At 45.1% G+C, this 27484-nt stretch overlaps 1 protein-coding gene across 1 annotated transcript in view; it reads left to right on the top strand.

The window, feature by feature from the left end:
* The window catches only part of OXTR (oxytocin receptor), a 108976-nt gene that overhangs the window by 54806 nt on the left and 26686 nt on the right, over positions 1-27484 (top strand). The window lies entirely within an intron of this gene.

Raw genomic sequence — 27484 nt, 5'->3', positions numbered from 1 at the left:
TCCCCTCTCCCAACACACCCACACAGAAACTGCTAATCAGTCTTCCTGCTTTCTTTCCTGTAGAGACGGTGATGATTTCTTCCAACCCTTCTCAACACTGTGTACCAGACGATCAATTAGATTTGGTGCATGGGATTAAATATATTTGCCCTCCTGGGTTTAACCTCAAAGATGTTTTTTTCCCCCAGCTGAGCATTTGGGACTTGTCCAAGAAAAGGGCTGTCACACGGGGCGTCCATCGTTTATGAGTTGTTGTGACAACCAGACAACATTCCAGAGAGGATCAGTGGACACAGAGTTCAAAACAAACTGAGAATGAATTGGAAGACACTGGGGTGAAATGATCTGAGATGAGCCTGTGCCAGTATCATGAAAAGCATACTGAGAGATGGAGGGTACACAGCCGACCCTGACCTGCCTGGGTTTCAGTATATTCGGCGTTGGTCGGTGGGAATGGGATCAGCAAGATAGACTATGCTCTGTAATGTCGTGGTCCCTTCAGGCGCTCGCCTCAAATAGTAAAGAAAAGTAGGATAGGGTGATTTTTTCCCATTCTTTTCAAGCCTGTTTTTTCTACCACCATTCAAGCAGCAGCAAGGGCTTCCATCGACACTTCCTGTGGAACAGAGAAAGTACAAATTCTTATAAATCTCTAATGGAAAGGGTAGTCTTGAAAGCTATGATTTTCAGTGGTAATAATCAAATTCCTGAGAGAGAAAGGGGAAGGGAAAAAAATTTTTTTTTGCAAAAAAAAAAAAAAAAAAGGTTTTTCCAAAAGCTTGATTTTTAAATATCAAGAACCAGAAGGACTCAGACGATAGTATTATGTTCCTGATCTTCAGAATCTCCTAAGGAAAATAAGAGTTTGGCCTATTGGCTAGAAGGAGAGTACCAAAGGGGAGGTGTTCAGGGTTTAGATATTTTTAAGTTCCTAGTATCCCTCTCATAAGCTAAGCACCAGGATGGGGGCTGGGACAACAGAATGTCTGAGAACTCACGCCCACCCATATAGCTGTGGGGGCTATCTCAGAGCTGAAAGACCCACTGCCTGGCTTCCCCAGTGATGGAGTGGTGGGGTGGCTGAGGGGGGAGACTCAGCTGACGGACCAGAGGCAATTTCAGACTTCTCCACTGCGGGAAGATTAGAGGAGAAGGAATAAGCAGGGACAGAGCAGAGCCGGGGTCTCAATGCCCTCCCTCCAGGGCTCAACCTTGGGAACTTGACACAGCTCCCAAGGGGAAGGGGAAGATCCCAAGTCAACTGAGCATTTTATCTGAAAGGGACAGAGTTTGGGGTCAGAAATAATTTGGATAGTCTGAGTTGGAAAGCTTCGGTTTTTCTGCATCCCTGGAAATGGGAGACCAAGACCTTTTTGTATCGGAGAAAAGTGTTTACATTTTTGCACACTCGAGTTCCTTGCTCTCTGGGGACTGAAACGTGCATACCGGCAAGAGTGATGATGAGGTAGTTCACGCTTGTGTATTGGCAGTGGTGGGCTCCAGTTGCTGAATCCCCAATAACGCTTTGACAATTAAGGCAAAGCGACAGACAAGTAGGGACAGAAAGAATGAAATGGAGGCAGACAAGGCACTGATTACCTTAACTAGCACTTCCACACCTGTAAGATCCTGCATGATCTGCTGTTCTAGTCAGGCCTTCAACTGATTAGATAAGGCCTACCCACAGTGGGGAGGGCAGCGTGCCGGACTGATCCTCTCAATTCAAATCTTAATCTCGGCCCAAACCACCTTTACAGAAACATCCAGAATAATGTTTGAGCAACAATGTGGGTAACCCATGACCCAGTCAATTTGACGCATACATTCAACCATTGCAGAGGGCCTCATTTCACCAACGGATATCACCACAGCTTAGGCTTCACTAAACATGGTGGCTGAGCCCCAAGAGGGAGTGTTCCATGCTTCCTGCAGACCTCTGAAGGACCTGCCTTGTAAGTCCTACAGCATCACCTCTGTTACATTTGCTGGTCAAAGCAAGTGACAGAATCAACTTACTTTCAAGAGGAGAAACAGGCTCCCCCTCTCTGGAGGGGTAACAGAGGAACAATGGCCATCTTTAATTGCCCGCAAATCTCAAGACCTTCTTGCATGATGTCTTCCATGAGGACTTTCCTCCCTTCTTACCTGGCCCTCTGCACTATGTTCTTTGAGTCTCATGAGTGTCCTTCCCCCAGGAAGCCTTCCGTGCATGCTCCTTCCATCCCCACAGATAAGGTTAGACCTGCTTCTGTGCTCTGACACAGATGGTGCTGCCCTGTGCCTGCCCACCACAGCTGTAATAATCATGTGGGTAAAGACGAGCTTGCCAGCTGCCTTTAGTCTCACCAGGAAGGGGGTGGTGTTGGCTAGGGTCAGGGGCACAGCAAGAATATCTGATTTAAAAAAAAAAAAAGATTTTTAAAATTTATTTGACAGAGATCACAAGTGGGCAGAGAGGCAGGCAGAGAGAGAGAGTGGGGGAAGCAGGCTCCCTGCTGAACAGAGAGCCTGATACGGACCTGGATCCCAGAACCCTGGGATCAGCACCTGAGCTGATGCAGAGGCTTAACCCACTGAGCCACCCAGGTGCCCCAAGAACATCAGATTTAAGGGCGGAATGCTTCGATGTTGCTTCTGACTCTGCCACTTATTGGCTGTGTGACTTTGAGCAAGTCATGCATGTTCTCAGGCTTTCACTGTCCTCATCTGTAGAACCAGAATACTGATAAAGACCCTCTTCTTACAAAGCTGCTATGTTGGTTAAAAGAGAGATCAGATGGAAAGCCTTGCAGTTGCTGACATTCTCTGTAGAAGGTTGGCCATTCTTCCTTTCCACTCCTGCTCTTCTGCATTAGTACGAGGAAGCCAGACATGTACACCTTCAAAATCTAGCACCCCAATGGGTGCCATTAGTCCCCAGATGTGACCCCTTGGGGTGCAGAGATAGCAGGAAACAGGGAAGAGAGGGCCACATATGGCTGACGTGTGACTGGAACAGTAGTAGGCAAGTGGATTCACTCAGGGGGTGCTTTGTGCTCCCGCCTGGATGGGGGGGCAGCCCCTTCCCAAACTCTGTAGAGGTTCCCATAGTCTCCTGCTGGGAAAGAAGGAGCTGGCCGATGGGAATTTGGGCAACTGTGAAGAAAAATAGGTTTGCTTTGAATTTGCTTGCCCATAGTTGACCTATGGAATTTAAAATACAGTGTGTGCCCTACGAAGCTGACCTTGATGAGTTACCCATGAGGCAGCCAGTTAAACAGGAATGATGTCACCCCAGCCTCCAGGGTGCAGTGCAAATCTAAAGTCATAAAGACTTAAAACTGCAAACGTGCCTCAAACTAAATATGACAAAGTTCCTCTGAGCAAATGAATGGTGACATTCTAGAAAGCAAGGAAGCCAGCAAAGACAACTAGTAGTTTAACATCCAAAGGACTCCGGCCAGTTTGAGGAGGCTCCCTCTGGCCTAAGATAACCATCAGTAAGAACAATACTGCTGTGGACGAGAAGTTATGAAATATAGAAATTCATGATGAAGCTGAAATGGTAATAATAATTGGTCACCATGAGAGGATGCTAGGGAACCAACTTGTTATTTCCAAAACTAATAAATAAAAGAGAAGAAACAAGCATCTTATTCTGTCTTTTCCTGGGAACTTCAGCTAGCCAAAGAACAGGGGAGGAAAGGTTTCTCTTGACAGAAGCATTCCAGCTAGTGAGGAAAGCATGCTAAAAAAAAAAAAAAAAAGTCTCACCCTTTGGTAGCCCCTAAGGATGTGAGGGCCATAGGCTCTGAGCTGTGAGAGCTGCTGACGTGGTCCCAGAGGACGGCGGGTTATTATGCGCTCCCCGATGGAAGTCCTCAAACACCCCTACTCTGCCGCCAGCCCCGCACCGCTGTTCCAGCCTCTGCGGTCTGAAGTTTCAGAGACAAAGCCCTGCCAGAAAGCATGTGCACAGTGCTTCGTGTTCCTTTATCTCGCACGGTCCTCGTGGTTTCCCTCACCGGGGACCCATCACTGCAACGAGTGTCACAGCTCATCAGTGTCACGGCAAGGACTTGAACCCAGGGTTCTGATAATTCACTGTCTCTTTTTCCATGTTGTGCAGCATCCAAGGTATCCGCAGGGGACAATTTCCAAAATCTCTGGGCAGTGGCAGCTGCCTTGGAATGTGTACGGCCTCTCAAAGTGGTTTAAAGGAAGGAGAACAAAGAGACCACGAGGGAGAAGACCACTATTGGAACAAAACCAGAAAGGTCTGGCAGCTGTGGTTGTGTACTTCCCACACCCTCTCCTAGACGCACCGCACGCGTTCCCCGCCTACGACTTCCTTCCTTCAGAGACGCACACCCACCGGAAAAGGAAGCTGGAACCCGGAAACGGAGGCCTTGAGCCGCTTTCCTTCTCCTGCTCCTGCCCCCTCCACCTCGCTCCACTCCCCTCTTCCTTCCTTCCTGCCCTTGTCCTTTTCTCCTCTCCTCTTCCTTCTTTTTTCCCTTTCTTTACCTTTTTTGCCCTCTTAGTTATCCCTTTCTCCCTGAAGCCTTTCCAGATTCCTCTGCTTATACGATTTCTCCCTCCATTAATCCTATTAGTTAATAATCACTAAATGATCTACTAATATAGTTTCATTAGTACTTCACTCATGGACTTTTTCATATTCGGCCTTGTCATCATCATTACTTGGGGACTTGTCTTAGGGCCTCCATGATACTGTCTGCTGCATGAGCACGGTGCCAGGTTGGACACATCTCTACCCACCAAGCCCGGGCCCCTTGCATGGTGCCAGACACGGGGCCAGAGGGAGAGACTGACCTAACACACTGGTCCAGACTGGTTACCTTACCGACAGACATGGAGAGGAGACACCTGCCATGGAGGGGCCCCTCCAAGGGATGAAGGGCGAGAGGCAGATATTTTTGTCCAAAGAAGAGGCTTCCTAGGCTCCCTAGTATGTGAAATGGTTTCTCCAGGGAGAAAGAAAGGGACTGGCCCACCTGAAATCCCAGGAGGAGCCTGAGGCCACAAAGCCAAGTGCATCATAACAGGATAAATTGGTGGAAATTTGCTTGTAACAGTGTTATAAGTCAATCCAAACTTACTGAAAGAGTAAGAAAAGACACGTCCTTCTTACCTTTAGAATTCTTTGTTGTGCAAACATAGGGGCAACACTAAAATGAATCGAAAGAGGGAGAATGTATGCAGAATCCCACTCGCCTACGAATCAACTTGTCCAGTGTCCTTTATGGTTGTTGCCCCGGACACTAACTATCTGTGTAGTTGTGTTTAGGGCAGAACTCATTTTGAGGTTTACTTGCTTTCTCCTGATGTAACATATGCCTTTTTTCCCCTTACGGTGTTATTATATGTTTCGTAATAATTTTTGCAGCTGCATAGTATCACATCAAGGTAGTGTACCGTGATTTATAGAACTACTTCCCTCTTTTCAGATTCTCAGGTCGTTCCTAATTTTAAATATTATTGCAACAATTTCATTCTTTTTCTCTTTTAAATTATTTCCTTACCATAAATACACAAGGACAGGATTGCTGAAGCAAAAGGCACTTACGTCTCTTAGGCTATTTAAACCAGGTGAAATTGCTTTTCAAGTGGATGACTCACATTACACCAGCCCCATTACAGGCTCTCTCACTCAATATTGTCTCTTTTGCCTCTGTTCTCACAGTTTGAGTTTTGCGTTTCTTTCCTTATTAGAGGTCGAATCATTTTCCCCACCTGGGTGTGCTTTTTAATTGCATTTCTGTGATTTAAATGTCAGGGAATCTGCATTCTTTTTTTTTTTTTTTTTTTTAGACCTTTTGCTCTCTTTTGCAGTTTGTGATATGGTTTCTTAGTTGGGGCTTTATGAATGCATTATCACCTCTATTTTGTGGTTGAAATATCCTCCGCACTCCAGCTGAGCACCAGAATGTCTGCGAACCTTCATATACGTATGTCTGTGTGCACGCACGTGTGTGTGTTTTCTCTAGGTGCCCACGCCCTCACCTCAGAGGGTCTGGTCCCTCAGGTCTGTGGCGGGGCTGGAGTGTCTTTTATGCTTAACCATCCCACCAGGTGATTCTGACTCATTGACTAACCACACATGTCTTGATTTATTAATCGAGTGCCAACAGTGAACCTGGCTCTCCTTATATATTGATATGAAAATTTGCATGCATTTCATATTATTCTTCTGTGGATTCTTAGAGGCCAAATATGAAGTCTCAAGTGCAAACCTCAGTGCAGACTGGTTTTCTCTACAATCCCATGTTCATCCCAGCTTCTGTTCGGTGAATCTTTCCAGTGCGTCAGGTGCTGAGGGAAGGACTTTATATGCATTGCTTTATTTCATCCTCCCACAAATGTTACAGCGACTCTTCTCACTACAACTATCCCTGTTACTGTTTTAAGGGTGAAGAGACTGGAGATCAAAGAGGATAAATGACTTTGATCATTTATCTCCTTTGAGGATAAATGACTTTCGCAGGATTGCAAATGAACACCTTGAACTGTAGTTTTTAACCTCTAAAACCAGATGCCTTTAACCATGGTCCTAAACCACCAGCTCACTCGGTAGCCAGTGAGCTGAGGGAAGGACAGGTCGGAGGAGAAAGGCATCAGCCACCACATTAAGCCACCTTGACAGGAAGGGATATATACGGGGACAAAGATGGGGAGCTTGGTAGGGATGAGGCCCTGGGCACACAGACGTGGTGCTGTTTAGACATGGCAGTGACCTCCCCGCCCAGAGGAGGTGAGCCCTGAGCAGCAGTTCCAGCCAGCCTCAGCTGACCCGGGTGAGGTGTTTCGTCGTTTGTCGTGTTGTGCTGCTCGTTTGTCACACACATCCTTTGTGGCCTGTAGCAAATCATCTGCCTCTTTGGGTTTGTGTATTATCCCTGCTTTACCTTCCCCAGCGTTGTTGAGTGGAACAAATGAGGGGTTGATATGACACAACTCAGTAATCCTACTTGTCGGAATGTATTGTACTAAGATAAAAGAAGGGAAACAACCATAAGGCAGGAAATTTGCTGTTCCACTCACACAGAGCTTCTTCACGTCGCTTTCTCTCTGTGGCTCTCACCTCAGACCTCCAGAACACATCTCCTCCACTTGGCTGCTGGCCATCAGGTGACCTCATGTGAGACTTTGCTGAGAAACAGAGGCAACCAGACGGTGCCCCATCTTCCCTGCTGACCCACTTGCCCCCATGCCTGTGTTCTCTGCTCGCCCTCCTGCCCCTCTGGAAGGCCGTCCCTGATGCTGTCAGAGGCCAGTCCTCACCCGAGTTCTGGTCCTGTCCCCTTCTCATGGCCTGCATGCCTGCCATCACACCCAGAGGCTGGAGCATCCCAGGAATATTCCAGGATGCTCTAGGACCTTCCATCTTGGGAGGGAGCCTGAACAAGATTTCTCTCGCCCTCTGTCCCCACAGAGAATGCTCCCTTCCCATACCATCCTGCCGTCACACTCTCCTCCCTGGCTGCGTCTGTGTCTACTATCTCCTCATGCTTTAACTGTCACGTCTCTGCTCTGTCCCAGACCGTCCCCCTGTTCTCAGGGCACACTCCTGACTGGCTGCAAGAAATCATCCCTTGAGGTTAGGAGGCCTCTTACCATGGATGTGCTAAAACAGAGCTGTGTCTTCCCACCCTCCTGCCTGGAGTAGCACCTCTTCTTCCTCGTTTCAGTAAGTGGCACAGGGCACCCCCAGCCATGTCATTGCTGAAGCCAGAAACTCGGAGGTAATCTCTGATTCTCTCTTTGCCCTCCCGGCACGTTCACTCCATCAGCAAATCCTACTGGCCCAGCTTTGAAGCTGTCTCCGGAGTCTGCTCCTGTCCTGTCCAGTTACCAAGCGTGCAGGGCAGCTCTGTGGCCTATAGCCTCCTCGCTGGGCTCTCTGCTCCCAGCCTCGCCCTCTCTGCCATTCTGTCTCCACTCAGCACCGAAGAGATCTGGTCAAAAGTAACAAGCTCTTGGAAGTGGACTGCCACAGACAGCAGCTTGGGTGAGAGCACTGGATGATGGCAGGTGATGTGGAGCGGCACTGAGGCCTCCTTATGGCTGACGCTGAAACTCCAGATGTGCGAATGAGTCCCTTTTGGATCCTCATCCCCGTCCAGCCTCCCTAGTAGATGTCCCACAGAGCAGAGATATGCTGTCCCACTGGGACCTGCTTGGATTCCCAACCCACAGAATCATGAGCACCAAAATGGTTGCTGTCTCAAGCTACTGGCACTCCCCTAATTATCCCTTGTGAGTGATCTGTTGTACTTAGAATAAAATCCAAATTCCTTGCCGTGGTGTATAGGCCTTTGACTTCCATTCACTGCCTACCACTTTCCACTTAGAGCACCATCCTTAGCCATGTATCCCCTCTTTATCCCTCAAACATGCCACAGGTGTGCCTACCTCAGGGCCTTTGCACTCGCTCTTCCATCAGAGTTTTTTGTAGTTATTGGCATGGCTGTATTCTTTCTATTCCTCAAAACCCATCTCAGATGCCATCTCTTCAGAGAGGCTTTCTCTGACTGCCCTCATCACTCTGAAATGTTACTTTGTTTTCTTCTTTGCACTTACCACAATCTAGAACTATCTGGTTCATGGCATCTGTTTATTATGTCTCCCCTCAGAAGTGCATACGTTCTGTGAGAGCAGGATTTTGTCCCTCCCATTCACAGCTGCATCCTTAGGGCTTGACCAGCTGTCATATCATAGATCTTTAGTAAATGTCTGATAGATGAATGTTCATTGGAAAAAATTTAAATACTTGATCATAGGCAAATGACTATGTGTCTGGACCGGTGCTTCTTAAACCTTAGTGTGCGGACAGATCACCTGAAGGTCTTGTTAAATATAGATTCTGCTTCTATAATGCCAGGGCTTCTGGAGCAGGCCCGAGTCAGCCTTGCTAACAAGCTCCCAGGCGATGCTGGTCCTGCTGGTCCATGGGACGCCCTTCGCACAGCAAGGCCTTTGGACATTTTCACCTGCCAGAGCCCGTCGGGATCTTACAAACATGTTTGTTTGGCAGGAGGGGCTAATGAGCACTCATAATCCTGCCCCTTTGTTCACCCATCTTTCTAGGTATTTGCAGTCAATAGCTACGATGCCCAGGGCTGTCTTTTGCTTCTCTTTTGTTTTTCAAGTGGTGGCATCCCTGCCTTTAACAGCTAAGTATGTTTCTCAGAATTCAATTACCTCCTGCTTTCCACAGCCACTGGCTTGCTGTGGCCCAGGGAAGGGACCTCTGATGCTGTCCCGAGTACCCTGTCGGCCTGGCGTGAGAGACTTTAATCCCTGATCACCTATAATCACTTTAGCAATCAGCTCATGTCTCTGAGACTTTGAATAACCAGTTTCTGGTGATTCAGGGTCCGTCTGCATCCATCGAGTTTCCTCAAGCAGTGCTGCTGTCTGGCCTCTGCCTCCTGTGCCAGCATTTGCTCGTCTCTTCCCTGAGGCAGAAGGAGTGATGTCAAGTGGATCTGGGGCCCTGTGCCTTCCTTTGCCTCCTGGATTGGACCCTGTAGCTTGGGCGGCAGTCACTTGTACTCATGTGTCTGCCTCTGGCCTTTGAGTTCATTCACACTCATTAGAATTGCAGGGATGGCCAGCCCCTAACACATGGCCTCGGCAACGGGGGCTCAGGAAGGGAAGCGCAGAGAAGACAGTCTTTGTTAGGGCATGTTCTAGGGCTCGGTGTCCCCACATGCCTTTCCGAGCACTCACTGCCGGGGACTGTGCTGGGCAGTCGCCCATCAGTTATCTCCCCCACTCCTCCTGACAGTGACTCAAGAGCAGGCTGCCAAGAGAGGCGGGTGGCTTACCCAGGGTCCCGCAGCTGGTGGGTGGTGGAGCCAGGACTGGAGAGGGTGGCCCCCCCGGATCCCCACACTGCCGGCCAAAGCTGCTGCTGCTACTTTGTGGTGCGTGGAATCAGACCGAATCTCCTGGGGGAGACATTCTTCTGCCACATCAGGGCCATGTGTCAGGGCTTAGGTAGGAAGCCGAGAGGCGGGCCCGCCAGGCCAGGAAGGAGACTGCTCTTTGTGGGAGGCATGGGATGTGGATAGCTTTGTCAAGGGTAGGAATTAGCCTTCACAGGCCAGTGCTGTGGGGCTCAGGCTCCTCGGGGCTCCTAACCCAAAGAGGACAGGGGCCAGCAGCACTGGAGATTCTCCCGTGGGGTCCTGAAGCCCACACTAGGTAACGCCACCAACTGACAGCCTATGTCTCCAGAACCCTCTTCACTACTCCTCTCCATAGGGTAAACTGTTTTGGTGGGTCCTGCCCCTTAAAATTGTATGGAGATATTAAACTGGTAACATCTCCTTGGGCATGAGTTGGCCAGACCATTTCTGAGAGAGGAGGCCATGGTCACTGGCAGGTGGAAAGTGGAGGGGGAGGGTGTTCTTCCCGAGTTGACTGTGGGGTTAAGGCATGATGGTAGGGTTGACCAGAAGCAATACTCAGGGAGAGGAGCTAAAGAGGGGCAGCTGGGCAGGGGACCAACCCTTGTTCCAAACTGGTTGAGGAGCTAAGTAAAGCTAAGCCTAGTGGAGCTCTTATGGTGTACCCGGCACTGTGCAGAGCACTTAGACTTCAATTCCTTCTTCTTCCTGCCGTCTTTTGTTTCTTCTTTCCCTCTTCCATTCATCCACTTAACTAACACATTTAACATTAACAAGCATGTTCATTAGTTCAGAAAATACTGAAATGTGTACAGCAGAAAGCTGTAGCTTCCTCACTTAACACCAGCCCAGCTTTCAGAGTTGACCAAGCACCATTAACAATCTGTTATCTTGGGCACCTGGGTGGCTCAGTTGGTTCAAGTGATTGCCTTCAGCTTAGGTCATGATCCTGTAGTCCTAGGATCGAGTCCCGCATCAGGTTCCCAGCTCCATGGGGAGTCCACTTTTCCCTCTGACCTTTTTATGTCTCATGCTCTCTCTTACTCTCTGTCTCCCAAATAAATACATAAAATCTTTAAAAACAAACAAACAACCTGTTATCTTTCCTATGATCATATGATTGAATATAATTCGCAAAAGATTTTTTATTTTTGCAAAAAAAAATGCCATGCCATACTTTCCCCATAGCATTCTTCAACCTGCTCCCCGCCCCCCCCTCAGAGCATGGGTACTTTGCATGATCATCTCTATGGCTCTCTAGGGGCTAGGTAGGCTCAGAAGGGGATGGGCAGAGCTGGATTGTTTGAGATTCCAAGAAAAGGTTGAGAGAGTGTCAGGGAAGCAAGATTGGGAGCATCAAGACTGGTTTCTTTCCACCCAGGAAAATGTGGGCCAGCCCTGAATCGGTGGCCGTCCTGCCGGGTAGGTACCAGAGGAGCAGGTCACCTTGGAGTCCTCTTCTTGGGTTGCAGTCCCAGTCCCCTCCCTTGCAGAAGTCAGTGAAGCTGATCAGCCAGGGTGCTCTGAGCCTCTCAGGGTGAGCTACTGAGCTAGCCATCAGGTGCTCTGAGTGTGAGATACTGGAGTAGAGGGAGGCTTTGCTCAGCAGCATCCTCTGCAGGGGCCTCCGGGTTTCAGTAGATGGTAAGCAGCATGTAAGTCAATATGACAGGAGCTTCCAAGGAAGCCACATTATTATTGAGCCACATTAATGGGAGTGTGACATTTAGGACAAAGGAGAGGACTGTCTCACCAGCCTCAGGGCTGGGCAGACATCATCTAGAAAATGGTCTCATCTATATACTATGCTTTCTGAGGGGGAGAGCAGAATGACATGGTGAGAAAAGGGTCTATAGACTCTGTCCAGAGAGTGGATCCAAGACACTGAGGATTGGAGCTTGAGTGAGGGAGCTTTGTTGCAGGGTCCATAAAGGTATTATCATGAAGTCCATGGGTCCTGGGGCCAGGCAGATATTATTGCCACTAACAGTGTGACCTTAGGCAACTCTCTCCTCTTCTCTGAGCCACAATTTCCTCAGCTTTAAAAGAAAGGTCTTAGAAATGTGCTTTTGAAGGCCAACCCTTGTTTGAGCATTGTAGATCTAACTTTATGTCTAGTCTTTATTATCTTCTAGTGACAGCTCTGGAAGCACTGTGAACATGGCCAGACTGGATGCTCTGGGGGAGGGCAAGGCAATGCCTGTGTAAGTCTTAGCAAGTTGCAGGACTTGGCTTTCTTCTTGATTACCTGTGGACTTCAAATCTGAGAGGAGCAATCAGAGAGGAAATGTAGATTCTTGCTCTAAAAGTAGGAACAGGGCATTGGTTTCTTGAAGACATGTAGACCCTGATTTTCCTAAGCAGAAAGATTAAGTCTCAAACTGACTTTGTGAAGCCGTGCTCAACTTTTGTGGGTAATAACATCTGAGTTTTTATAAAATAATGATAGCAATAATATGAAAGACTTGGTAACACTCTCTGTGTTAGTTTCTGCTGTAATACAGTGCATATTAAGTATATTAACTCAATTAGTCCTCAAAGGAAGTATTATTAGCAATATCCCCACTTTACAGATAAACTCAAGTACAAAGAGATTAAGAACTTGTTTGAGATCACCAAGCTGAATTATCATCTTTTCTGCAGATGAATGCTGATGGGAAAATCAAAGAAAGGAAGTCCCCATGAATTGGTATCTAAATTAACCTGGAAGCTTCCCCCACCAACTCCATCTTACCTCCTCTGTCCACATCCAGCCACATACTAACAGATCTCTGTGGAATGTGGTTAGCTCCATCAGAAATACCAGCATACTTTCCATGTAGAGCAGAATGACTAAAATCCTTTTCTTTATATGGTTTCATCAGTTCAAGAACTAAGTCAGAGAGACAAGTCCTTTTTCTTCTTTCTTCACCATGCTTTTCATAGTGTTAATATAGCTGAGTCTTTTACTGTAAATCTCCTCAAATCCTTTTAGAAAGCTGACAGAATAGAAGTAATGAACAATTGGAGTATATTTTATGTGCGAACCTTTGCTCCTGGTGCTTTGGTCCTGACTAGGAATCTGTGAAGGTCTTCAATCATCCCCACTCCCCATTAGAGATAAGAGTAAGAGCCTTCATAGAGCAAATGCCTATCGGGGGCAAAACTTTGTTTGCATTATCTCATTTAATTGTCATAATAACACCTTTTCACGGTGGACTAGATGAAGGCTTAGAAGAACTGACTTGCCTAAAATCATACCCAGAGCCATCTGCTTTTGACTTCTCTCTCTGCTGTTACCCTAGTGTGAGGCACCATCGTCTCTTACAGGCTGCTTTCGTAGCTCTTCACTGGCCCCTCTGCTCCCACTCCTGGTCCCTGTGTAGATTGCGTCATTCGCCTCATTAGTATTCTTTGGCTTTGTGTGGATTTTGCAGTTCTTCTGATTAAAGGGGTGGAATGTATTTTCTGGCCCCTTGGCTTTGGGTTCGGTCATGTGACTTGCTTTGACTAATGCAATAAGGCAGATCCTTAAAAGGTTTGTTTCACTTGGCATCTTGAGCTTCTGTTGTTACCAAGAGAATGGTATGTTTGCAATAGCCTCCTGGTCCCAGGAGAGTTATCCAGCCAGGCTCAGCCTAGATCAGTCTACTCCCAGTAAACTTGCACATGCATAAGCTAAATAAATGCTTATTATTGAAGTGTTCTCAAAGGGCGGACTAAAGGGGATCTGTGAGGTCAAATGGTTTTTATAATAATGTGAAGACCTTGTATATCTTTTTTTTTTTAAGATTTTATTTATCGGAGAGAGAGAGGGGGAGAGAGCGAGCACAGGCAGACAGAATGGCAGGCAGAGGGAGAGGGAGAAGCAGACTCCCTGCTGAGCAAGGAGCCCGATGTGGGACTCGATCCCAGGACGCTGGGATCATGACCTGAGCCGAAGGCAGCTGCTTAACCAACTGAGCCACCCAGGCGTCCCAAGACCTTATATATCTTTTATATGGTGTTGACATAGGCATTGATGTTCAATCCAGTGGATTGGATAAAAAAACAAGACCCAACTATATGCTGTTTACAGGAGACATACTTTGAATTCACAGGTAAAATAGATTGAAAGTAAAATGATGTAGAAAATTTGTCATGCAAACAGCAACCATAAGAAAGCTGTAGTGGTTGTACTGATAGCAGATAGATTTTCAGACAAAAAAGTTACTAAAAATAAAAAAGGACATTCTATAATGATGGAAGAGTAAATCCATCAGGAAAATGTGACAATTATAAACATACGTAAGCCTAATAGAGTTCTAAAATACATTAAACAAAAACTGATGGAACTGACGGTAGGAATAGACAATTCAACAATAAGTTTATGAATTCAATATCTTAATTTCAATAATAGAAAACTAGACAGAAGATCAACAAGGAAAAGACTTGAACAACATTATAAATCAACTAGACATAGCAGATATCTATACAACATTCTATACAACAGCAGCAGAATCCACATTCCTCTCAAATGCACATGGAACATTCTCCAGGACAGACCAAAGTTTAGGCCATAAAATACATCTTAATAAATTTGAGAGGATGCAAATAATACAGAATGTGTTCTCTGGTCTCATAGACTGAGATTTTAAATCAAAACAGATGGGTGCCTGGTTAAGTCTGCCTTCAGCGTGGGTCATGATCCCAGGGTCCTGGGATGGAGCCTGGCATCAGGCTCCCTGCTTAGCGGGGAGCCTGCTTCTCCCTCTCCTTCTGCTTCTTCCCCTACTTGTGCTCTCTTTTGGATAAATAAATAAAATCTTTTTTAAAAAAAACAACAAAAGGAAATTTGGAAGTCATGACTGTCTGTAAATTATACTACATACTCTCAAATAACTAATGGTAGAAGAAGAAATCACAAAGAAAAAAAATTCTTTGAAATGAATGAAAATGAAGATACAATATACCAAAACTTATGGGATCCAACTAAAACAGAACTTCAAGAGAAATTTATAGTTGTAAATGCCTATATTAAAAAGAAGGAAGATCTCAACATGATTGTCTACCTTAAAATTCTGGAAAAAGAAGAGTAAACTAAACTCAAAGGAAGCAGGATGAAGGTAATAAAGAAGATTAGAGCAGGGATTAATGATATAGAAGATAGAAAAAGAGAAAATCAACAGGATGAAAAGTTAGTTACATGAAAAGATCAATAGAGTTGATAAGCTTTTAGCTACATTGACCAAGTAAGAAAGAGAGAAGATTGAAATTTCTAAAATAAGGAATGAAAGACCTTACAAACCTTTGACCTTATAGGAATTAAAAGGATTATAAGAGAATAAAATGAAAAACTGTATGACAACAAATGAGATAACTCAGGAAATGAATAAATTCTTAGAAAGACAAAATTTACTGAAACTGACTGAAGAAATAACAGGATATCTGAATAGACCCATATAGCAAATAAAGAGATTGAATAGTTAGAGAATTAATGGCTAGAAATAAGCAAAACCACCCATAAAGAGGCCAGACCCAGAAGGCTTCATTTATGAATTCTACCATATATTTAAATGCCAAGTGTTTAACAGACTTTTCCAAGAACAGAAGAGGAGAGCACATTTCCCAACTCATTCGGTGGGGTCAGCAATATTCTGATACCAAGATCAGGTAAAGATGTCACAGGAGATGAAAACTATAGACCAATGCATCTTAGGAAAAGGGGCCAAAAAAAATTCTCAAGGAAGAAAAAAAAAAAACTAGCAAACCGAATTTACAAACATATTAAAAAAAAAACAAACTTTACACAGCATGACCAAGGAATTCAAGATTGACTTAACATCAGAAAATCAAATAATATAATATACCATATCAATAGAATAAAGGAAAATAAAAGGAAAAATCAGTCATCTCCATGGATGCAGAAGAAACATTAGATTAATACCTCTTCATGATAAAAATATTCACAAACTAGGAATAGAGGGAACTTCCCCAAAACACAAAAAACCCACTGCCAACCTCATATTTAATAGTGAAACATTGAATGCTTCCCTTCTAAGACCAGGACAAGGATGTTTACTCTCACCACTTCTATTCAACACCAGACAGCAAGCTCTAGTCAGAACACCTCACTAAAAAAAAATTAGAAAAAACAGAAGGGTTTATCAAGGTTGCAGGATACAAGATCCATATATAAAACTATTTGTATTTACATACCTGCAGTGAACAATCTGAAAATGAAATTAAGAAAGTGATTCCATTTACATTAGCATAAAAATAAAATACTTAGAAATACTTTTCAGTAAAAAGTATAAAATTTATATTCTGAAAATTATATATCATCATTAAAAGAAATTAAAGAAGACCTAAATCATGGAAAGACATCCCATTTTCATGGATCAGAAAAGTTATTAATGCTAAGAAGGCAACACTCTCCAAGTTGATCTACAGATTCAATCAGCTATTAAAATTCCAGCTGATTAATAAGCTGATTCTAAAATTCATGGAGAAATGGAAAGGGCCCAGGATAGCCAAAAACCAAAAAGAACAAAGCTGGAGAACTCACACTTCTCCATTTCAAAATTTAGCACAAAGCTACAATTATCAAGACAGTATGATACCAGTATAAGGATAGACATGTAAGTAAATGTATTATCATTGAGGGTCTGGAAATAAGTCATCATCGTTATGGACAGTTGGTTTTCCACAAGGCCCATCAATGGAGAAAGGATAGTCTTTTCAACAAATGGTTCTGAGAAAACTGGATATCCAGATGCTCAAGAATGAATTCAAACCTCTATCTCATACGAGGTGCAAAAATTAACTCACAATGCATCAAAGAGCTAACACCATAAAACTCTTAAAAGAAACCATAGGCATAAGTCTTTATGGGATTTAGCAGTAGTTTTGTAGGGCCGACACCAAAATCACAAGTGACGAAAAAAAAAAAAAGTTAAATTGTACTTTGTCAAAATTGAAAACTTTCATGCTTCAAAGAACACCATCAAGGAAGTGAAAAAGACAATTCACAGAATAGGAGAAAATATTTACAAGTCATATTTCTGAAAAGGGAGGTGTTTCTAGAATATATAAAGAATGTCTATAATCCAGTAATTAAAAGATAATCCAATTTTTAAAACGGCAGAGGGTAAATAGACAGTTATGCAGATGAGATATGCAGATAGCCAGTAAACACACAAGAAGCTGCTCGGCGTCACTAGCCATCAGGACAGTGCAGACCGAAAGGGCAATGAGTTATCACTTCACATCCAGCAAGATGGCTATGATCAAAAGAGAGAGATAGTAACAAGTGTCGACAAGGGTATGGAGAAAGTGGAACCCTCATATTCTGAGAGTGGGAATGTAAAATGATGCAGTCACTTTGGAGAACAGTGAGGACATGCCTCACAGTGTTAAACATAGAGTTATCAAATGTCCCAGGATTTTCACTCCCAGTTGTATGCCCAAGAAAACGGAAACTATGCATTCATAGAAGAACTTGCACACAAATGTTTGTGGCTGTAACATTTGTCACAGCAGTCCTTCCTTATCTGTGGTTTTGCTTTCCATGATGTCACGTTACTCATGATCAACCATAGTCCAGAAGCAAATGACTGTCGTTCTGACATATGGCCAGAAGGTCAGTACTAGCCTGCCGCTACATCGCTATGCCTCTGTCATTCGCCTCACTTCATCTCACCACGCAGGTGTTTTATCATCTCACGTCAGCATAAGAAGAAGGCTGACAGCAGTACATTAAAATATTTTGAGAGAGAGACATTCACGTAATAACTTTTATTGTAGTATATTGTCATTGTTCTATTCGTTATTGTTAATCTCTTTACATTAAGAGATTACTGTATTGTTCATCTCTTCCTGTACCTAACTTATAAATTAAACTATCATAGGTATGTATGCATGGGAGGAAACAGTGTATTTAGGGTCAGTACCATCCATGATTTCAGGCATCCCCTGGTGGTCTTGGAACTTATCCCCCACACATAAGGGGGGGGGGCTACTGTAGAGCCAGAAAGTGGAAACAACCCAAATATCCAGGTCTTTTTAGCAAGAAAAAGAAATGTAATACTGTGACACATGCTGCAACAATGGATGGACCATGAAACCATGACACAGGATCAAAAAAGTCAGACAGGAAAGGCCTTGTATTGCATGAGTCCATGATTCCTGGATATGAAATGCCCAGACAATCCATAGATATGGGAAATACATGAGTGGTTGCCTAGAGCTGGACGTTTGGAGAGAAATGGGGAGTGTGCTAATGAGTATGAAGTTTTATCAGCAACTGATAAAAGTGTCCCAAATGGCTTAAAATCCCATAAGTTTGTTACGATACAGTTCTGGAGATCAGAAGTTGAGAATGGATCTCCCTGGGCTAACTAACAGCTAGGTTTCATTCCAGGGCTGCACTCCTTCTGGAGGCTCTCCAGGAGACTCTGTTTCCTTGTCTGTCCCAGCTTCTAGGCCACCTTTTTTGGCTGATGCCTGCTTCCTCCATCTTCAAAGATAGCAGTGCAGTTTCCTACAGTCTCTCTGTGACACTGACACTGACTCTGCCCCCTACTCTCTTTCATTGATAAGGAATCTTGTGATTACTTTGAGTCCACCCACACAACCCTGTAAAATATCCCCTATTTCAATGTCAGCTGACCCGTGACTGATTTTCCCCTTGCCATGCACCAGAAAAAGTTCACAGGTCCTAAGGATTAGGTCATGGACCTCTTGGTGGTGGTGGTGGGGGCATTATTCTGCCTGCCACAGGCCAGTAAAACTGCTGGGACCTAAATATGAATCGAGGCCCTGGCACTCTTTCTAGTAATAGTCACTGTATTCTTCCTTGCCACACACTTAGAGTAAAAAAATGCCAGTTCCACTTAAAAATGTTCTGGATGAAGCAAAAAAAAAAATGCTAATTTTGTTAAATATCAACTTTTGAGCACACTGCACTTTCATAGTCCTGGTGATGAGCTAGGAGGAAGGCACAAAGCACTTCTGCACATGAGGTATGCCGGTTGTGACAAGGGGACATGCCTGTTGCTTGGGTTGTGAGTTGGACTAGCTGCTTTGTTCATGGAACACAATTTTTACTGGAAACAACCAGGGAAAACAAACTTTGGGTATCTGTCAGAAACTTTCACAAAAATGAATGAAACTGACTTGTCACTTCAAAGAAAAAAGTTTACAGGATTTGTTGACAAGGACTAAATTGCAGCTTTGAAGGGAAACAGAACTTCAGAAAACTTGTATATAACTCTGAGTTTGGTGGCTTTTAGTACATGAAGACACTCCTGATGAGGTCATTGGTGATATTAATGAATATGCATTTTAGAATGTTGTTTGAGGAAATTTTATGAACATTTGGAAGATCTGCATAAACGCATGCAGGATGTTATGAAATCATGCATGGGTAAATATGCTTTTACGGTCAAGATCAACCAGCCAGTGGGTTTTGATGTATCAGTGTGTTAAAAGTTCATTTAGATGGCTCCAGTTTCTACATTGCTACTAGCCTTTTTGAAACAATGACTTGTTGAGTTTTAGTGTAGTACCAAAGAAGAAAATCCACAATACTGAAAAAACTGTTTAAAATACACTTCCTTTTTCTAACTACATCTGAGTAAGGCTCCTTTTTCATCCTAGTCCTCAACCAAAACTTCATGTTGCAACTGACTGAATGTAGAAACAATCATAATTCAATTGCCTTCTATTGAGCAAGATTATAAAGAGATTTGCAAAAATGTAAATAATGCTATATATGTGTTTTGTTTTGTTTTGGTGCAGTGGTTTTAATAAAATGAAATTTAATAAAATTTTAATAAAATGTACTTATTTTGTAATTTTACAAAATGTAATTAAATTTTAATAAATAAAACTTAATAAAATTTTAATAAAATGCTGTGGTTTTAATTAAACATTTTGATTATTGGGGAACCAGGGTCGCCCAGTCGGTTAAGTATCTCACTCTTGATTTTGGCTTAGGTCATGATCTCAGGGTTGTAAGGTTGAGCTGCAGTGGGGCCTGCTTAAGATTTTCTTTCTCCCTCTCCTTTTGCCCCTCCCCACTCATGCTCTCTCTCTCAAACCAAAACTAAAAATAAAAATTTGGGGGCGCCTGGGTGACTCAGTGGGTTAAGCCTCTGCCTTCGGCTCGGGTCATGATCTCAGGATCCTGGGATCGAGCCCCGCATCGGGCTCTCTGCTCAGCGGGGAGCCTGCTTCCTCCTCTCTCTCTGCCTGCCTCTCTGCCTACTTGTGATCTCTGTCTGTCAAATAAATAAATAAAATCTTTTAAAAAAATAAAAAAATGAAAAAAATGAAATTTAGATTACTTAAAAAAATAAAACTTTAGGGGCGCCTGGGTGGCTCAGTGGGTTAAGCCGCTGCCTTCGGCTCAGGTCATGATCCCAGGGTCCTGGGATCGAGCCCCGCATCGGGCTCTCTGCTCAGCAGGGAGCCTGCTTCCTCCGCTCTCTCTGCCTGCCTCTCTGCCTGTTTGTGATCTCTCTCTGTCAAATAAATAAATAAAATCTTTAAAAAAAAAATAAAAAAAAATAATAAAACTTTAAAAGAGGTGGTGAGGGGCACCTGGCTGGCTCCGTGAATAAAGTGAATGACTCTTGATCTTGGGGTTGTGAGTTTGAGGCCCACTTGGGTGTAGAAATTACTTAAAAAAATAAAATCTTTAAAAAAAAGTTTTATGCATGTTAACATGTAATTGGTTTATTATTGTTATTTTAAAGGGAATTAACATTTTAAAATTTCTCACAGTTAGGATTTTTAATACTGTTAAGTATTGATAAAAATAACTTATATAAACAAAAGTTGTTTGGGGTCCTTGGTAATTTTTAAGCATATAAAGGTATCCTAAAACTAAAAACTTTGAGAACAACTGTATCATCAAATGACATTGAGATTTTGTGGCTATTTGTTATGTAGCTGTACCTAACCAGGATACTCTCTGGGGGTCCTGTGTCTACTTAGCATAATGGTCTTTGAAAATGTTCATCATTCTGGGGTGCCAGGGTGACTCAGTCATTTGAGTGTCCGACTCTTGATCAGGTTGTGATCTCAGGGTTGTGAGATCAAGCCCCGTGTCAGGCTCTGTGCTGGGTGTGGAGCCTGCTTAAGATTCTCCCTCTCCAGGGCACCTGGGTGGCTCAGGGGGTTAAGCCTTTGCCTTCAGCTCAGGTCATGATCTCAGGGTCCTGGGATCGAGCCCTGTATTGGGCTCTCTGCTCAACAGGGAGCCTGCTTCCCCTCTCTCTGCCTGCCTCTCTGCCTACTTGTGATCTCTCTCTCTGTGTCAAATAAATAAATAAAATCTTAAAAAAAAAAAAAAAAAGATTCTCCCTCTCCATCTGCCCCTCCTCCTCCTTCTCCAAAATAAATAAATAAATAAAATATATGTATATAATATATAAAATATATAATAGAGAAGTATATATATATAATAGAAAATATTTATCATTCCACTATATATATAAAATACTATTTACCCATTAAAAGGAAGGAAATCCTTCCATTTGCAACAACATGGATGGATCTTGGATGCATTATGCTAGGGAAAATAAGTGAGGCAGAGAAAGACAAATATTGTATGATCTCACTTAAATGTGGAATCTAAAAAAATAAAACCACACTCATAGAAGAAGATCAGACTGGTGGTTATCAAGAGAAGGTAGAAGGATTGGATGGAGGTGGTTGAAGGTACAAAACTCTAGTTACAAGCTAAGTACTGGGGATATAAAATACAATATAATGACAGTAGTTAACACTACTGTATGGTATACCTGAAAGTTGCTAGGAGAGTAATTCCTAAAATTAGTTATGATGAGGAAAAATATTTTCCTTCTCTTTAGTTATCTATATGATATGATGAATGCTACCTAGGTGTATTGTGGTGATTATCCAACAACATATACTAAGTCATTATGCTGTATACCTTAAACTTGTACAGCGCTGTATGTCAATTGTATCTCAATAAAAGTGAAAGAAAAAAGAAACCTGTGAATACCTTAATCATGAACATATAGATAACATATAGTGACATATAGGATACTATAACATATAGTGTCCAGAAGTGTGAGAAAATATATTTGTGTTATCCAAGCCAAAAAAAAAAAAAAATCTGTAGAATTATATCATTACCCCACTTGAACCTTCTAATTTCTCTCATATTTAGAAAGGAGTCCAAATTCTCCTGATGGCTCATGAGACCCTCTGTGATTGGGACCTTGACCTCCATGACCTCGTTTCTTATTACTGTACCCTCAGTTCACTCTACTTTGAACACACTTCATGCTACATCAGATTGTTGCTGCCTCAGGGCCTTTGCACTTGCAATTATCTCTGCCTAAAATGCTCATCTCCCACAGCTAACTCCAGTTTATAGAATCTCTCCCAGTTTTACCTCCTCAGATTGGCCTTCCCTGATAGCTTCACCTAAAATAACAGCCAAGTTTCCTTCTGTCTCCTTACCTTGATTTTTTTTTTCTTTTTCAGAGTTCTTATTCCCTCCTGCTATTATGTTACTGTTCTATGTGTATATTTGTTTATGATCTCTCCCACTGGAATGTAGGGAGGAATACTCCAGGGAGGCAGGAACTTGGTCTGTCTTACTCAAAGCTGAATCGTAAGGGCCTGAAACCGTGCCTGGAACACAGCGGGAGCTTTGGTGTCCTGCAATTTCACATACCTTGGTGTTCTGACAGTAAATCCCTCGGAGCTAAGGTTGTGTTTTAGTAAACATCTCTGTGTGGTTAGAGTTTTTTGGAATGGGAATTTATGATGCGGGCAGCAGTGTTTTCTAGGAAAGTGGGTTGGACATCATGCTTTGAGCCCTACTTCCTTGAAAATCTGTGGGTTCACAGATTTGTGGGTCAGTGTTGGGTCTGAGAGAGGTGTTAGGACCAGGCTTGGCAGCAGGTTCGGCATTGACGGGTGGGGCCCAGAAATGAACAGAGTCTTGCTGCTCTGGACGCGGAGTGGGAACCTTGCAGAGGGGCCATTTCTGGGAAATGGCTGCCAGACTAGGCTAAGTCTAGTGCCTGGTCTTTACAGTCAGACAATCCTGGTTCAAACCCAAGCTCCATTTTGTTTTCTAGCTGTGTAACCTGGAACAAGTTATTTAGCTCTCCCCAGCTCCCAGCTCCCAGGTCTTACCTGGAGAATGAAGGTAAATAATTAAAACACTTCTCAGAATTTAATTGGGATAGTTCATGCAGAGCTCTCAGGAAGCATACAGCAAGCACTCAGTAAGGACTGCAGTGCTGCCGCTGGAGAGAATCATTCCCTAGTCTCCGTTTCCTCTTTGAGGAATGGGGATTCCTGCCTAAGGACTGCATAGAGCTGTTTTTAAAGCTGTAACAAGCGAAGAGACCGGAATGTGCTCTGAGGAAGAACAGAAGCAGGACAGATGTGGGAGGATGTTCTGATTCGGACTCTTTATAAAGGCGCTTTGGCTCCCTGCAGACTCTAAGCTTTGCAGGCTGGAGGAGATGGGCTTTGCAGCAGGGGTTCAAATTCCTCTGCCTGCAGCCGCGTTTCAATGCAAGCAGCGTCCATTCCTTCTCCACACACCCTGGACAGCTGTTGGTGGGGCCACACAATGCCTACCCGTTGCCAGGCTGGACATGACGTCTGGGCGTTGCAGACCCTGCCTGAGAGGGCAGAGCCAAGGTAAGGCTGCATGAGAGGATCAGCAGCAGCCCTCCTGCTACTCCTTTCCCTGGCAGGTGGTCTGGCAGGCAGGGGCAGCTTGCCTTCTGTTGGTTTGAGTTGACCAGGCCCCTTGATAATCTTTTCCTTGAGTCTGAACTTCAGGAAGCTCTCGGGGAACAAGAAAGTTGGATGTGGCCTGGGCAGCTCTGTGCCTATGGGTAGGGTTGGGTGTCCATCCTGCTTTTTTTGGTACCAGAAGTTAGGTAAGTGAGATTCAAATTAGGGTTTAGGCTAAACCTCACTGAGGCTGAAATTAATTAAGTTAGGTTTATTAATTAACCTAAAAGGCAACCTGATGTAGAATGGGGCCTAGGTTTGGAACTCGCCGCAGCTGGGTTTGAACTTTCCCTCCCGCACCCACATACCTCGCCTGGCTATGAGGACTTTTACAACCCAATGAACCCAGATTCATTTACAAGAAGTCCCTCTTTAAATTCATATTCCTTAAGAAGAGAAATGGCATTAGACCTCTGATCTGGCAGTAGAAATAAATAATTTCGAGAGCTTTTTCCTAGAATCCCAGATACCCGGGAGTAGGGACGTGAGAGAGACGTGCCCTTGCCCCAGGCCCATCTGTATTCCCCCACAAGCACTTCACAGACACTACTGAGTATCTCTCTTGGGCCAGCTGCTTTTTGTACCTATTCTTATCCTTATACCATTCGAGAAAGGAAGGTGTTCTTGTCTCCTTGTTACAGTTGAGAAAACATTCTGGTGCCTATAGGACTACAGGCACACTGTTAACCCTGGGATTTCCATGCATGTGGTGCTGCCTTATTAGTCAAGCCATTCATCACGTGACTTGTGCACACACACCATGCTAGGCACGGGGTGTGGGAGTGGGAGACACTGGTGAATGCCACCAGATCTGGCTTCTGCCTATGGGGTCAGGCATTAGTCAACCTCCCTCAACCCACAGATGTGAAATCACACCAGTGCAAAGTGTTGAGAGGGAGAGGTTTGTAGTACTACATGGGGTTCTGATGGGGTTAGAAGGACATGGGGGGTTTGCTGGGATATGACACATAAGTAAGAGGGAACGTGGCATTGGCAGAAGCTCAGAGAATTGCAAAGAGGGTGGCACAAGACAAGGCTGCCTGGTGGCAGTGGCTGGGCCCCTCAGGTGCCATGGGCTGCGTTAAAGCCTTGGTCTTTATCCCTGGGGGGAAGACATTGAATTGTTAGCAACAGAGGATGATATCATCACATGTGGCATTTTCAAAGGCGACACTTGGGGCGCCTGGGTGGCGTGGTCAGTTAAGACTCTGACTCTGGGTTTTGGCTCTGGCGGTCATCTCAGGGCAGTGACATTGGACTTGCACTGGGCTCAGTGCTCAGGAGCGAGTCGGCTTGAGACTCTCTCTCCCTCTTTCTCTGTCCCTCTCCCCCATGCTGTCTATCTCTCTGTCTCTTAAATAAATAAATCTTGGGGAAAAAAAAAATCAAAGGCAAGGCTGGCTGCTGTCTGGAGAGCAGGTGGGAGGGGCAGAGGGCTTGTGGCTTCCCCAGGGAGCGTGTGCGAGTGGCAGCGTGGAGTGGCGTGTGGCATGGAGGCCAGGGGAGGGAGGACAGCTTCAAGGGGTGCTTTGGAAAGGTGGGGTGGGTGGTGTGAGGGAAGCTTCTGGAAGGCTGGCTTCACGGGATGCTGTCTGTGCCTCAGCGCCAGCCCCATCCTCACTCTTCTCTCACTGTCTTAAAATGGGTCGTAGTGTTTGGCCAAGGGGCTCTGCCTTGTCACTTTTTCATTGGAAAGGGGCATTTTCCGCTCCTCACTTGGCACCAGGTTCTACAAGTTAGGAAACGAGGCCTGCCCCCTGGGGCAGGACCCAGGGATCTCAGGACGGTCTCTCCCCCAGTTGCAGGCAGTCTCTGAACCAGCTCATCTGAGGAGGTGCCCAGGCTGTTCCCATGGGGCTCGTGGCTAGAGTCACCCAGTTGGGCATGAATCACAGCTTCGGTCCCAGGGGCCCTTGCCCCGCAAGGAGTCAGCAGAAACCAGGGCTGGGTTGTTTTGGATTTTTTTTTTTCCCTTTCTCATTCTGGACATCACTTTGATTCTCTGAGAAACAGAGGGGATGTGGAAGATGATTTCTAGAGTCCTTTCCGGCTCTGACGTGTTGTGTTTGTTCTGGTTCTGGTGGCATGTCCGTGCCGTGCGAAGCTCTCGGGGCTGCTGGGTCGTGTATGGGCCAACTTGTGAGGAGGGGCTCTGCAGGGCCCTTGCTTGTCTTCTCTGTCACTTGCCCAGTTTTCTACCATTAGAAATGCCCTGTGAGGTACAACAAAAGCCCTCTGGGAGTCATGATATTTGGGGCTATTTTCCGCTGAAATTTGAGTGGCATGGTCTTTACTGGCAGGGCCAGGAGAAGACTTGTTAGGAGAGGACAAACCCTCCCTGCCATCACAGTTTAGCCTGGGACAGGGTTCCCCGGGCCCCCGGGTGGGCCAGGAGTAACAGTGTGCCGGGGACCATTTCTACTGGCCTACAAGACGTCTGCCCCTGGCTTTTTGGAAGCAGCCTCATATTTCCACCGGCCCTGTGGTTGGCAGAGGTTTCTGTTCGCATTTCCAGGTGGCTTGCCTCTGTACCCTGGGGCTTGTTTAGGACTGTGTGGTTTCTTGAGGACCAACACCCTTGGCTCCCAATCTGGGACGTTCAGCAATAATTTTGGGGTGGGATGGGTGTGCAGCGTGGGGCATGTGGGGGAGAACTCCAGCAGTGTTTTCTGGAGCTCTTGCCACGAGCAGACCCTGCTTCCCTCAAATAAGGGTGACTGAAGGAGCCTCGAGCTTTTGGGCTTGGGGTAGAGAGGACAGATTCTCACTAATCTTCAGGGCAGGGCTTGTTTCCCAGCTGTAGGGTCCAGACCCCCTGCGCATTCTTGTAGGCAGCGACCACCTGATGGCGTCTGGTGCCCCCAACGGGCCACGTGCCATTCTAGCTCTTGTTCCACTGAATCTCCCTGAACCCCTCAGGGACCTGGTGTGACTGTGTACTTTGCAAAAATGGTACAGCAATACTTTGGGTCTCATTTGCCTCCAGTACCTCCCCCTGAAAGAGGCAGGGCACAGTTCTCCTCCTCCTGACTGTGAATGGGACTTTGATACCACCGCGTTGAAAGGAATGAGGCAGAGGGAAGTGATATGGCTTCTTTCTGGATCTTTCTCTCTGGCTGTCTCTCTCTCTCTCTCTCTCTGTGTCTCTCTCTTTCTGTGTCTCTCTCACACATGAAGCTTGCCTTTCAACCCAGCTGCCATGTGTGACGCAGTGTGGGAGCCCATTTGCAGGGCTCTGACTGCAGCCCCAGCCATGGTTCCCACTGGGACCGACCGCTGCCTGTAGGAGACCAAGACTTCACGAGCCATAGCAGATTCCAACCCCAGCCTTTGAGTTGCTCCAACTGACATTGAATGAAGCAGAGATGGGCTATCCCGTCCAAGTGCTGCTCAAACCATTATTCTGTGAGTGAAATAAATGTTTTAAAGCCCTACATCTTGGGGCAATTTGTTCTGTAGCCATAGTAACTGAAGCACATGGCTATTATCACCATCATCACTTGTTAATTGAGTTAACTGAGGCACAGAGAGGTTGGGGATGCCTCTCAGGGTTACGCCATGAGCATGTGATAGCTGGAAGACTCAATGCTGGCAGGCCTTGCCCCTCCGTGCAACACTGGGACCAGACCCGGGGGCTGTGTGTCTACCCCAGGTGAGCCTGCACGAGCTGGTTCATTGAATCCCCCTCTGCCAGCCTTGAACTCTAAGGGTCCCTGAAGGCGTAAATAAGGAGACCTCGGGAGAGCTGAGGCTTTAGGATCAAGATCATCCATTTTGGAGGCAGCAAAGCAAGTGTCCACTCTCTGGCACCC

The sequence above is a fragment of the Mustela erminea genome, chromosome 1 (assembly GCF_009829155.1).
Source record: "Mustela erminea isolate mMusErm1 chromosome 1, mMusErm1.Pri, whole genome shotgun sequence".
Classification (NCBI taxonomy): domain Eukaryota; kingdom Metazoa; phylum Chordata; class Mammalia; order Carnivora; family Mustelidae; genus Mustela; species Mustela erminea.
This window is presented reverse-complemented; position numbering and strand designations above follow the sequence as displayed.